This window comes from Nesoenas mayeri (assembly GCF_963082525.1).
Source record: "Nesoenas mayeri genome assembly, chromosome: 4".
In the NCBI taxonomy this organism is placed as follows: domain Eukaryota; kingdom Metazoa; phylum Chordata; class Aves; order Columbiformes; family Columbidae; genus Nesoenas; species Nesoenas mayeri.
This window is the reverse complement of record NC_137540.1, coordinates 63,437,956-63,451,950: the sequence shown is the minus strand read 5'-3', so window position 1 is coordinate 63,451,950 and position 13,995 is coordinate 63,437,956.

Sequence of the window (13,995 nt, the reverse complement as noted above, 5' to 3'; positions counted from 1 at the left end):
ACATATTTTACTTTTAAAAAGAGCCCCCACAGCTAGGACCATGTTTGCTTTGTGACTGGTGCTATGTATGTTCTGTAATTCTTTTTTTCAGGTATGTTTTAAACTGTGGGACAAGAAGTGGCAGATGATCTCGCAATGCTCGTGGTCTGGGCCTGGTTAACAACAGCTCAATGAGAAAATAAGGAAGAAGGTTTTATATTTTTTGAAGAGAAAAACATTGTTTTCAACAATAAAAGCTAAAACTATCAGAGAGAAATATGTACTTACATAGGGTAAAAAAGGAAGTTTGTATAAATTTAATAAAATTAGTATTTCTTCTTCAAATGTTTTTCTAATCCTAACATGGGCTTGAAAGGAAAAATTATAGGATAGCATGTGAAAAGGCCACTTGTTTGTTATGTCCCTGTTGTTTCATGAGCGCAAGGAATTTATAGAGGGAAAAGGAGATTGTGCTGTCCCAGAGAGCCTGAATGACCAAGAGCAGTGGTTGGGATGGTAGGAAGTGCCTGAAGCAGCGATGGCTGGGGGGCACCTGGGAAAAAGACCGAGGGTTGACTGAGAACAGCAGGAACCAGAGACCTACTTGAGCTTTGTGGATTCTGCAGAGACAGATTTTTTGTAGGTATCCAGAGGAGAGTATGTGGAATTGGACCCCCAGCACAGGAAGGATGTTGATAACCAGAAGTGGCTCAGTGAGGGGCCACCACTGGAGTCAGGGAGCTGTGAAACAAAGCTGGGGGAGGTGGGCTTGTTTAGCTTGGCAATGACCGAAGTTAAGGTGGGTCCTGCTTGCTCTGAACAAACAGTCCATATGTTCTTCTTGGTGTTATTTACTTTTACCATAAATTCACATTGTGCAACTCATAGGCTTTGGCACAGCGTAGGGGTTTTGATACGAAAGGGCATTCGCAGAGACACTTAAAAGAAGAACATAGAAGTGTAGTAAGTGTAGTCAAGGACAGTAGGAAGTTACCAGTGTGGATGATTCCTATAGCTCCTCAGTCCCCAAAGCCCCTGGGTCTCCCAGGGTATGAACTCTCTTTTTAAGGAATGGAGACCCAGCATGAGGTATCTTGGTTAGTGCATTTTAATGACATTCAAAAAAACAAATAGACCCAAGTCATGTTATTTGCATGTACTCCATCTAAGATATAGATACACCTCTTTATCAATGAATCTGTTTACATAAGGCAAATAGTTTCCTTTATTGCATCTTTTATCTTTAGTATGCATTTCTAAAAAGGGAAATGGTGTTTACGCAAGAGAATCATAAGTGTTTTCTTTTGCTTACACAATTCTTATCATGAAATTTGTTTAATAAAGGGATTTTGCTTTTTAAAAGTCTGTCAGTAGATGCTGGGGTGTTTTTCTGTCCTCAGTTTTTAAAGCAGGTGTAAATATATTGAAAGGTAGGGATGAGCCACATGCAATTTGGATTAAACACTAATGAGGCTGTGTTTTCCTAAAATAAATTAGGTAGAGGGGCTGGTGGATGACAGATACAGTATGATATGACAGCAAAAAGCTAACAGAACTTTTAATAGTCCTTGTAGAAGTATTGTCTTTAACAGTAGAGACACAGTGTGTGTATGAATGTAATGAAGCTGCTGCTGTGTGTGGCATTCAGTTCTGGCAATCTTACAGAAATCCAGGGTAAATGAGCAGAGGGATGTTGCCGCGGTGCCTGGGCAAGCTGTACCACAGGGTGTTTCTCGGCAGGGCACCTACCAGTATTAGTCTTGGCTTCCAGAACATTCCCTTAGCTGAAGCTACACCATCCAGTGGAAGTCTTGGTTCTCACCATAATTATTTGACAGACCTGATAGTGACATTTATAAATCCTTCCCTCTAGGAATCTGGGATAAATCCTGAGCAATTTCTTCGAAGATCAGTTTGTTAGTTTACACAAAGGCATTAAACCCATAGCAGCTGCCCTGTAATGTCCTGAACATCTGTAGCTTCCATTTAGCCCAACTGATTGCATCTCTGCCTGGAAGAGCAGATGTGGTTGTGCTCACAGCGTGCTCTATCTCCATGGGTGTGTCTTTGTGTGCTCAAGCAGTTTGCCATCCCTTCCTCTCCCCATTGTCCTTCATTAGCTTGTCCCAATCCCTTTCCTTTCTGGATGTGGGATCTGCAGTGGTCTAACACTCCCATTCCAGGTTGGGCATTTCTTAGCTTGCACCAGGCACGGGGCATGGCTGGGCAAGGAACTCTCTGCTTGTTTCTTCACTTCAGTTGACTCTGCCATTGTTTTACTTGTTTTGTGCTTGCTTTATTGAACAATCCCTTTGCACTAACTATGCAGAGTGAAAATTCCCAGTGCAGATGTACACATGGATCCATTTCTTATTTATCTACATCTGGTGTAGTTTTCAAAGCAATCTCTGGTTCTTACCTGAGCTGCGAATGTTTTTAGAGCTCCGCGTACATTGAAGGCTGGGAAAAAGCAATGAATTAAAGTAACATCAGAAAAATACTTCTGTTAACGACAGTATTTAAGTAAGAGTCAAATTAGAGATCAATGCCTGGCTGTGCTTCCCCAGAATACCCCTTCCTCTACTATAGATTGCAGCTTTGGGCCTTCCTGGGTTTTGGGTGGTAATTTTGTATTTAGCATCTTTTTACAGTTTTCTCTTCCATGAATTTCACCAGCCCCTTTTTGAAGTTATATCAATTTTCACTCTCCACACAAGTATTTGGCAAGAGTTTCACATTTTAGCTGCGTGTGTAGTGAAGCACAATTTGCTTTCGTTAATTTTGAGCCCATTCCCTGCTAATTTCACCTGATGTTCCCAGTCGTTTTCTAGGAAGACCAAGGGAGCAGTTGTTCCCTGTCCTTTCTGATTTTCTAGACTGCTGCTGAGTACCCAGCTGCTATTTTGTTGTGCTATTAATTAGAACGGTTACACTGGGAAGAGCACTGACCAAATAACTTCACATAACAGAGCGACTGGTACCACACAAGGAGAAGCAAAGTACTTGGGGTCACGCATACTGTCACATTTACTCCAGACAATAATCTTATCTTGGAGAAATGCCATCGTAGTAAACAAGCCTAGATCAGAGATTCAGTATTTGTCTAGGAAAGATGTTAAATCATTCATATGCTTCCTAGTACTTTGTCTGATACTTTTGTGTTTTGTTGAGTACTTTAGGAGGATGTAGTTTTAAATATGCATTTCGAAAAGAAAGATTTGTGTACATTAGAATAGAAAAATAAGAGCAACAGTGGCAGATTTCTATGGAAGAATAATTGGCCTTTGAAAAGCCAAGTATGTTTCCTTGTATATACAAAGTTGAAAATAAGGGGAAGAGAAAATGCTGAGGCTGGAGGTGGCAGAGCTTCTTTATACAGAATATTTAACACCCTATCATGGATAGGGAGGCAAAGATGTAATATAGTAGTATGCTATTAAAGATAAAAATTGAATGTGCAATTACAACAGCTTGAAAGCAATTCCCAGAGACAGTTATTGTCATGCATCAGGGCAAAACATATCACTACATGGCATCAGAAAGTGATAGCATCTTTTATTGCATAGTGAAGTCTCATTTTCTAGGATAGAATCTTTAGTCCTTGAAGCATCCAGTACAAACTCAAGAAATTCTTATATTCCTACCTGGCTTCAGAATGATGCTTTGGTGTATACTGTTGTGCTTGAAAAGAGGTTTCAGCTTTCTTCCCCAAATCTGTAACTATGAATACAAAGAGTAAGAACTTATTATTTCCACTTACGTGTAACTTGATTGTATCTAGCAACTCCAGTAAAATAAATTAACTAAACTAAATTCCTGTATGGCAGTTCAATAAAAAAAACCTAGCAAGCTGCAATCAGTCTGGCTTAAATGAGTCAACTAATTATTTCAGTGGGAAACATTTATACTAGCACTGAATGTTACAGGTTTTGCTGATGCCCAATATGGCTTAAGATAGTGGTAAATAATGTGGAATGCTGTACTGGAAGCAGAGGGTTCATAAATCCTTTCTATAGCACAGGATAGATAGGCAGCGAATGCATTAATGCAATCAGTACTATTTCTAGCTGAAAATCAGGAAACTCTGCCTTAAATGTCAGAGAAAATTATGGAGTCATTAATACAAAAGTGTAAACAGCATAATAAACCTCTATCTATCTTCAGAGTATTTCAGAGTAACATTTTTTCCATGGACCTTCATGTGTGTATACACAGAAAGTGGCTTAAGCTGTTTTTTTCCAAAGCTGTACATGTATCTGAAGAATTGACATGTTTTTTAAAAGAAGGGGCTTTTTTAAAGCTTTCAAAAAAACTGTCTTTCAAAATTCTTACCCTCAGATTATGGGAGAGAAGCAAGATGGGGAGAAGGATGATGTTATGTGTGCAGATCAGATTAATCTGGTCTTTTCAGGATGTCCTTCCTTCCAGTTTTGTTTGTTTGTTTGTGGTGGGTTTTTTGTTTTGTGTGTTTTTTTTTTATTTTTATTTTTTTAATTCCAGCACTCTTATTTTCCCCAGAACCTTAAGACTTTGATTTCCTAGGAAAAAAGGTGGTATCCCAAATAGCTGTAGTTAATGCCAAGTTAGATTCCTTTTTTATCCACTATGTTTTCCACAGCAGCTGAGATCCCTCTGAATCTCTCATTTCTCAGCAGATATACCCCGAAGGTGTCTTTTCCTCATTTAAACACAGAGCCAAGTAACCCGATGCTACATAGTAGGATAGGTGTCACATTCCTGTACTGATTACTTCAGCTGGAATTTTAATGATAGAATATTTTGTACTTGGAATACGAAAGACAACAAATTAATATCATATTATTAAATACTAACCTTGTTCTCTTCCAGGTGCCTAAACAAAATGATAACATAGACAGTAAATATTTTTCTTTGATTATCAACTTACCCCAACAGACCCAACTATGTTTTAATTTAGAAACAGTTTATAGACATCATTCATTAATACCCAATCACTGTCAAAACCTCAGGCTGACTGCTGATCTCAGTCCACTGGCAACAATGAAAACTGAATTTTTAGAGGTATAAGAGATCATATGGCTTGCTGCAATGGTCACCATTTCATGATGACTGTTGTGCATCAGTTTAACCTGGTCTGGCTCGATGTGTTGTTAGCCTTTATGGCCACCAAGGGCACACCAGTGGCTTATGTTCAGCCCATGGTCCCCAGGTCCCTTTGAGCAGAGTTGCTGCTGGGGCAGTCCATCCCAGGGCAGGATTTTGCATTTGTCCTTTCCAATTTCGGGGGCTCCTCTTGGCCTCTCTGGGTCCTGGTGAGGGACAGTCCCTCTCTCAAACCTATTGACCTGTCATTTCATGTCTAAAACCCTGACAAAGGCACACTCTTGTTTCCTTCTCCAGGTCACACTAAAACTATTTATGCAGTCAGATCTATATGAATGGGAAGTGATCCAAACTGAATTTGATCTTTTCCATGTTCTGAGATATACAATGTTTCTCCTTAAGATATAGCCGAATTAAGAGCCTGTTAGGAGCTGCAGTATTTGTGCAGCTGTGCAGTGCCCAGCTAGAAATATGGTTTACAGATGTAAGATATTTATTGTTCTTGGGGGTGTTTTAACATTTGGTTTGTAATGAGTCAGTATCTAGGACAAGACAAAGCTTTTTGTGGTAAAATATTATCTTTCTTGCCAATATATAATTTTCTTAGCATTAAATGTTCATTACATTATTGCAATCAAACCATCTTTTGTAATGATCTTCCAAACTAAAAGATTTTCTAACCATGGGAGGAGTGAGGTTTAGGATGGCCTCCCACTCAGATCTGTGGAGAAGAAAAGCTCAAAGGATTTGACAGTTAGAGCTACACCAGTCTATAGATTTGCACTACAACCCACTGTGGTAGGAAATGGCAGGGCTTAAGTAGCATAGAGATTCCTTTCTTTCCTCTGTTCCCTTGCAATGAAATAAAAAAAAAAAACCAATACAGTAGAAACATATTAGTGCAGTAAATAGAACATTCAGTAAGAAACACAAAATGCCATAAATTATAACCGATCTGAATTTAAAAAACATCCTTTAATACTCCGCTTTATTGTAAGAACTGTAGCTCTTAATCCATCTTATATGGAAACCACTTGTCATAACTAAACCCCTTTATTGCTAAACCCATTTCCTCTGCTTTACTTCGTTGGCCTGAGTAGAAAGTGAAGAACTTGTTAAAAACATTTTTACAGAAACTGAAGAAAATAAATCACTTGCTGTTAACCAGTCTCTCTGTAAAAGTTCCTGCTTTCTGCTTTATATGTGTGTATAGGTGCATTCCCAGCATCGCTTCTGGCCACAGCAGCTGGTGCAGGGTGTTGGTGGCAGGGCTGCTGGTGGCTGTCCTGGGAGGAGAGGTGGGCAGCTTGGAGGTGTGGGCAGGGAGGGAAGAGCCATTTTAAGCTCTGTCAGACTGGGGAATTCGGAGCCACTGCTGGTGTTGAGAGGACACACGTCTCAGTGACGCCTGGAGCTGCCCTTGGTGGAGCTTTGCAGACCGACTGTGAGCTGGAGCATGGGGCCAGTGGGAGATGAACCGGGGGATGTTCTGAGGCTTACGGGGCTGCTCGTGGCTCAGGAGGCCATGGCGGAGTGTGAGCTTTGGTAGGAGGGCTGTGCTGTACGGGGCTGTACTGGGCTCAGGATGGTGAGGACCAGCATTGCTGTGGCCATGGTCCCCACCTTGCTGGTGAGGCTGGGGGAAGCCAGAGTACCACACAGAGGCCGGAGCGGCAGCGTGGTGGCCCCCTGGGAGGCAGCTGGAGCTATTTTGCAGACAAAGCTGCAAAGTAGCTGTGGTGAGGGTCTTTGCAGGGCTCGTGAGACACCCTAGGGAAGGAGACAGGAGAGGAGAGGGAAGAGGGAGCTGAGAGATAGTAGGTGAGGTTCATTCTGGGGTATAAATTTTGTCGTTTTTTTATTTCTCTTCTTGGAAAGGGTCATGTTACTTTTGAGGTAGCCTCATATTTACATCAGAGTAATACTATTACTGCTCTATTAATCTTATCATTTCAATTTTCTGCTTTTAAAAATCCCTGTGAAATCTCTATTTCTCTGAACGAGAGTGTCTCTCCTGCTGCTCATTGTTCATAGGCATCCACAGCATCTGGCAGTTATGAGATAAACTTTCATGTGGATACTTGGGAAAGTAGCTTTGCACTGTGTGTATGTTTTTATTTCTGCAAGCAACTTCAGAAACTGACCTTACGAAGTAGTGGTGTTGGAAATGCAACATGCATTAAAGATAGATACCTTTATGACCCAGAGCTACTATGATTCTTATAGTATTTTTTACTTATTAGGCTAAAATACTGTTAGAAGCAAGGCTGTGAAGCCATGGAATATGTATGCTTTTTATGGTCATAATATAGACAAAGTTGATTACTTACTTCGTTTATTTCCTTAACGGATAGATGTCTGGAAAAGAAAGAATTATATGCAAAACATTTCATTACCATAAAATAAAAATCACTTTGAGTACTTAAATACTTTGATTACATCATCACTGAAAATTAACAGCCCTTGGAAAGGGAAGGATTTTATTACTGCTATAGAAATTCAGAGGCTCGTTATATTTTTACATAAATTATTTGCAGGAAAAGGTTATGGACTTCCATAAAAAAAGAATAGCATCCACTGAATTAATTATGGTAAATGAGAAAAGTCTTTGTTAAGGATTTATTCTGGGAGGAAGGGAAAAGAGATATGAATGATTATCAGCTTTCTTCACTACTTTTCATCTCATGCCATAATGTCTTATTATGAACTTTAAAGTCAGCTATAAATGGAGGTAAATTCCTTGAAGGGTTTAAAAAATGAAACATTCACAGAGACACAATGGAAACTGTAGAGGAATGGAGGTGCAAACCAGGAAAAGAATAGAGAATGCTCCCCACAGTCCTGACTCAAGCAGGTGTTTAGGTATTTTTCTGCCTTCTCCTCATATACCCGATCAACAGAAATATCTTCATTTCCTGTAAAGGATCATCAGAAAATATTCTCCCTGGAAAGGGACAGTGTATTGAGTCTGACATTTTTTGTTAGATGTCCTGGGTCTGATGAACACTTATGTTTTTTAGCAGGGTGTATCTCATAGTAAAGGAGATAGAAGACTTGGTTTTAGAAGTTAGTCAGCAACACAAGGTGTGGATAGGCATCTAGTAGTTTTCTTGGGATTTAGTCCCTGTTTAGCTTACCTCCTGGGCTGAGAAACTACGACAGTGAGTTGTTTTGCTAAATCAGTCAGAAAGAATGCGAAAGGAAGAGGTGGTATAGAAAACCCTGGGAGCTGTTTTTCAACACTTGTTCAGCAAGAAGGGTCTCTTCCTTACAATCTTAGAATTGTTTAGGTTGGAAAAGATGCTTAAGATCATCAAGTCCAACTGTTAACCTAACACTGCCAAGTCCACCACATCTACATGTCTTTTAAACACCTCCAGGGATTGTGACTCAGACACTTTCCTGGGCAGTCTGTTCCAACGCCTGACAACCCTTTCCGTGAAGTTTTTCCTAATATGCAATCTAAACCTCCTCTGGCACAACTTGAGGCCTTTTCCTCTAATCCTATCGCTTGCTAGTTAGGAGAAGAGACCAACCTTCCCCCCGCCCCCCCGCCATGCTACAACCTCCTTTCAGGCAGTTGCAGACAGTGATAAGGTCTCCCCTCAGCCTCCTTTTCTCCGGGCTGAACAGCCCCAGCTCCCTCAGCCGCTCCTCATCACACTTGTGCTCCAGGCCCCTCACCAGCTTCATTGGTCTTCTCTGCACTCTCTCCAGCACCTCAGTGTCTTTCTTGTCACGCAGAGCCCAAAACTGAACACAGTATCCGAGGTGGGGCCTCACCAGCGCCAAGTACAGGGGGATGATCACTTCCCTGGTCCTGCTGGCCACACTATTGCTGATACAAGCCAGGATGCTGTTGGCCTGTTGATCTTCAGCACAGGTGCAAGACCCGTGCTAAAGACATCAGTATGGAGGGTTAAGGAGGCAAGAAATTTGAGAATGATCTGTTAGGAGAAAGTTTGAGGAAGACTAAGAGAAAGGAGAGGAAATGTTTAGGGTTTGGATAGCTGGTATTTGTGTTAGCTTCTGCAAGTTTTTAACTTGGTCTCCAAGGTTATTATTTGACATGTGAAAGCCTGTATTCAGGGCATTGGGTGCATGGTAAAGTTAAGCAATAATAAAGGTGTGCTGGCAGTGCTGGCCACCATGAGGGGACATGGCACTTGTATGGCCTGCTTTCCACAGGCATGTTAAAGTTTAAATCTCACCAAGGCTTCTGAGATACATTCCAGGATCCTGCACATGCCTATATTTTTTTTTTTTTTATGAGGCTATTTATAAAGTGTATAATTAATGATGTGTTTAATTTTATAAGTCTTCCAAATCTTGTTGGAAAACAGGGTTTGCACTCCTAAATCACATCTGCGGTTTGACAGCTTTGTTTACAGTGTAGCTGACAACAGGCGTGCTCCTCCATGCTGCGGCTCATACGTCTGTTTTCTCCTTACAAAGCTGTGGCTGGGCTGAAGATGGGTGAGAAATATTTTGAGTGAAGTGCTTGTATGGGAAAATTGTGAAGTGCCTTCCCCAGGTCATGTGTGGTCTTAGCCTGTGCCACTCCTTTCTTACTCACATGATTAAAAAACCTAGCACAATAAAAAAACCAAACAAACTATTAGAAATATGTTGAAATCTATAGCTGCAATGAGAAGTGGAGTTTGGCCACTTTTGCTGCTGCCTTTTACTTCTAGAATAACAAATGGCATGTATTAGTATTACAGAATTTGGCCTTATGATGGAACCTTTCAAATCCAAGTGCTCTGCTTACTGATGTCTGCTGGCAAACATGGCTTACGACAGTACTCACAGAGCTTTCAAGGTATGTGCTGCCCTACCAAGGGATGGGATCAGTCATGGGATTTGAAACTTTGCAGCTATAGGTCAGGTCAAACATCTGAATATGAAGCTACTTCATATTAATAAAATGATTTAACAACCAACAGCCTAAGCCATTAAAAAAATTAAGCACCATTCAGGAAAACAAAACAAACCAACTTGTACTTAGAGCTTGGTCCTGAAGTATATAGTTAACCTACAGTTAACCTAAATTATTTCATTGATTTGTAAGCTTTCTCCTCTCCATGGGATTTGTAGTGACCTTGTAAAATAAAGTAAAATACCATCCTGATGAACTGAAATTGAAACAACTTAAGGAAGGATGGATGTGATTGACACAGCTCAGCTGTGCCCAAACTTCAGGCTGCAAAAGGTTTTCATCGAAAGGCATTTGAGCATTATACTCTGTGGCCCCTGGATATTTTCCGTTCCTCTTCCCACCATCCCCATTTATGAATGTGCATTTTGATTACACAGCAATAAAACATGCATCTGGTTACATGGCAGCAAGCAGTGTACATACATGCTCATCTGACTAGATTCATGTGTTGTATGAAAGAAGCAACCAGACTCATAACCTGACATACGCATAGGCTTGGTCATACAGTTGAACGCAAGTGGTTTGTGCTTAAGAACTCAGTGCTCATCCACACTGCCATGTCAGGGTGCCAAATGAGCCTGGGTGCCATATGACAGAGGAAGATGGAAAGGACAAGCAGCAACTCGTAGTCTGATTTATTGGCCTCATGGGCTGGAAAAGGACTCTGGCTACAGATTAGTAATTTCTTTCACTGAATGTAACATCCTTGGCTGTGGAGTGTATTTCTGTATCTCTGTATTTCCCCATCACTTGATTCACCAACTTGATTCACTATGCAAATGCAATTGTTTCCATTTAGAAGTGGTTGCAAAACTTCTAAATTTCAGTAAGAAAAAGATAGACCTTAAGCAAAAGGTTCATGAAAGTTCTGCCTATGTTTCTATTCCTTTATTTCTTTACCATTATTTTGGCAGTTTTTCCTTTAAAAAGTTCAAGTGTCACATTACACTAAATACCACTTCTCTCAATTATTTGCAGCTGTCTAAAGAATAACTATTTTTTTTTCTTAAGTAAAAGCAGAGATGCAATGGAGGTAAAGTCTTGTGGTTTGACCAGGAAGAGTGTTTTGCTTCTGAGGGCATAAGGATGAGGAATGCACCCATACCTTGTGGCTTTTGCTGACGCTGGAAAGGTGTGAGCTTGGCTGAGTGTTTTCCTCGTGTGAAAGAACTGACTGCTTATCTTCGGCTCTGGAGGAAGGGGCTGATACTGCTTTGGCAGTGTCTTCAGAGGCCTACAGAAGTCAAAGGAGAATTTTAAGAACTTTTAGGGAATAAAGGAGATGTAGGGACTGTGGTGTAAGTGCAAACTCGAGGAGTAAAACATTGGAAATTTACCAGGGCATTTCAATGTATTTGTGCTGAGCTTAGCTCAGATCCAGGAGTTTCTTGGGCCCTTCAATAGCAATAGTAATTTTGGATAATATTCTACATTTGTAAGACATTACTGTGCTATGTTACGTGCCATGTAATACTGCTTTCGTGTGCTTCACCAGTATGTGCCAAGTGCAGCTTTCCAGTGTTGATATTTCTGGATATGGCTGTGAATGAGGCCCAGCCAGGGAACACACTGCAGTTCAGACACAGGAAAAAATGCTCTTCATCCCAGAAAACTCACAGCTAACACGTGCCCAGTGTTTTATGGCAGATGCTCTGCCCATGCTCTGAGACCTGCCAGTCACAGCCCAGCTCCAGCTGGGAGTTGTAGCACAGACAACTCAGGTGAATAGAAGTGGAGGTGCATCCATGCTGTACCGCAGACCTGCCCCTCAGCAATGGGCTCCCGGGGAGGGAACCTCATGTGTTATCACGGTACAGACCAAAATTAAGCCAGGTGAGAGAACTAAGAGCCATTCTGGCCATTGTAATACAAATGGAAACAAATAGTGAAATTTTGTAGAGTAATGGAATGAGAATGTTCTTATTTCTGTGCTTTTATAGTTATGAATTTGTGAAGCTACACTGCCCTTGTACACTCTTATTTCTTATTTTAACTTAAGGAATAATCCGAATATGTCTGTAATGCTAATCATATTTTAAACGTATTTATAGCTGTTACAGCAGTCAGTGTCAGCATGGAGGAATATGCTTGTCAGTCCTGGATCACCTTTTGGAAGGATGTCTTAATTGTAGCACTTATTGTTTGTGGTTGAAAAGATCAAGGGTCAAGAAGTGTGGTGCGTTTTGTTTTGTTTTCTTTTGTTTTTATTTTTTTGTTTGTTTGCTTTTTTTTTTTTGGGGGGGGGTGAGTTATATAATAGAAACACATTTATGTGGAATACAGCTTGGTCCATCTGTTGTGAAAGTAAGTGGCAATATTCTGGTTAATTTTTATGGATATGATTTAGATTTGTAACAAAAAAAATTGGCAGAAGGATTCAAGAGGCAATGAAGTCAATATTATCACAGTCAACAGAGCCTAAGGCACCAATACAAATTGATGAAAGATTTTTTTTCCCAACAGTTTGTATCTGAGTTGAACTCGATTCAAGATTTCTAGGGTTTTGACTTGGTTGTAGGCTCAGCCAAGTTGTTTTTGAGGATACAGACCTGAGCTCCTGCTACAAATACTTACGGCTCATGTTTTATTCTCCCTGATTTCATATAAGAACCTAAAAAATTCCAAATAGAGCCAGGCAGTAAAGGGATGCCGGCTCACTTCCAGTCATCTCGTTACAATGAGCAGTACAGATGGATGTGAGCGTTCATTAGCACTGAGTTCCCCAAGGACCGCAGGTAAGCGACCTCTTAAGTGATCTCACCGTGGGGGAGGCACAGGGTCCTGGAAAAGAGAGGAAACAAAAAGCTGTGTAAGCTTTCTCCCTTGTTTTACTAAGAGAAATGTAAAGAGTTTAGATTAAGGAGACATGCCTGTGTCAACAGTCAAAAGGTTTATGTACTCTACAGCATAGAACATCATACTTCAATATGCTGTTTTAAAATCACTGAGGGGTAAAAGACGTCTACATAAACCATGAATGCAAGGAAGTGGGAGAATGTAGGATTGCAGGTGTGAGTTCTCTTATCCTTTAGGTAGTGCTTAGCAAAATTGCAGCCTGCTTTTAATAAAATATTAAATGGCAAAACAACCTGTAAAAATTTTAGTTGATGAGAGATTCTGCTTACCTGGGGTCCATGTATTTTCATTCTTTCTCCTAAAAATAATTATTAATAATTGTTAATAGAGTGCTACCCATATAATTCGCAAATAAAGGTATAGCTTTGTTCTGGTATTGTCATTGTTATTATTGGCATTCCAGCCCCATTCCCCTGCCCCCGGCTCTACCTGCAGAGCATTCATCCTACCTGTCACATCTGCATCTCTGTAATTTTTCCTGCTACTGCGTGGTGAGCATTAATTTCTGTGAACCTAGAAGAGTCTGGAAGCTTTGGAGGTTCAGTGGGAGATAGCTGTGTGTGGGAATGGAGGCAAGTCACAGCCTGGACCTGAGGCAGAGGTCACCAAAATGCCTTTTTCCTCTGTTAGCTGTTCTGCACATGAGGCCAATGGACTCTGAATGAGGCTTGCTGGAAGTGAACTTGGTTTGATCTATACTTTACTTAGCGTTTTTTTTAAGGATGGATTCACAGGTGGATTCAGGTGCAACTTCTTATCAACCATTTGTGCTTTTCTCCATATAAAGCATAAGACTAAGTGGACTTAGATAATTATGGTGATCATAGTGCTGAGAATCTTCCTGTGCTGTAGCCAATAAATCTTTTTGATACCACTCACAAACAGTCATTTCATAGGTGACATAGCTAAGAATCAGTTAAAGTAAAAGCAGAGTAAACTTTGGTTCACAGAGCAAACTTTGGTTTTCACTCTGGCTTTCAGATTGAAATATCTGATGATGACATTTGTAAATCTAAATATTGTTCAGAGACTTTACAAATATACGCTTATCAGGTTGTTTGGGATGCATTTTTGTCTGTTCATTTTTCTATACAGAGATTTATAAAAATATTGAAAAGTAACAAAAGTAAATATTTTTT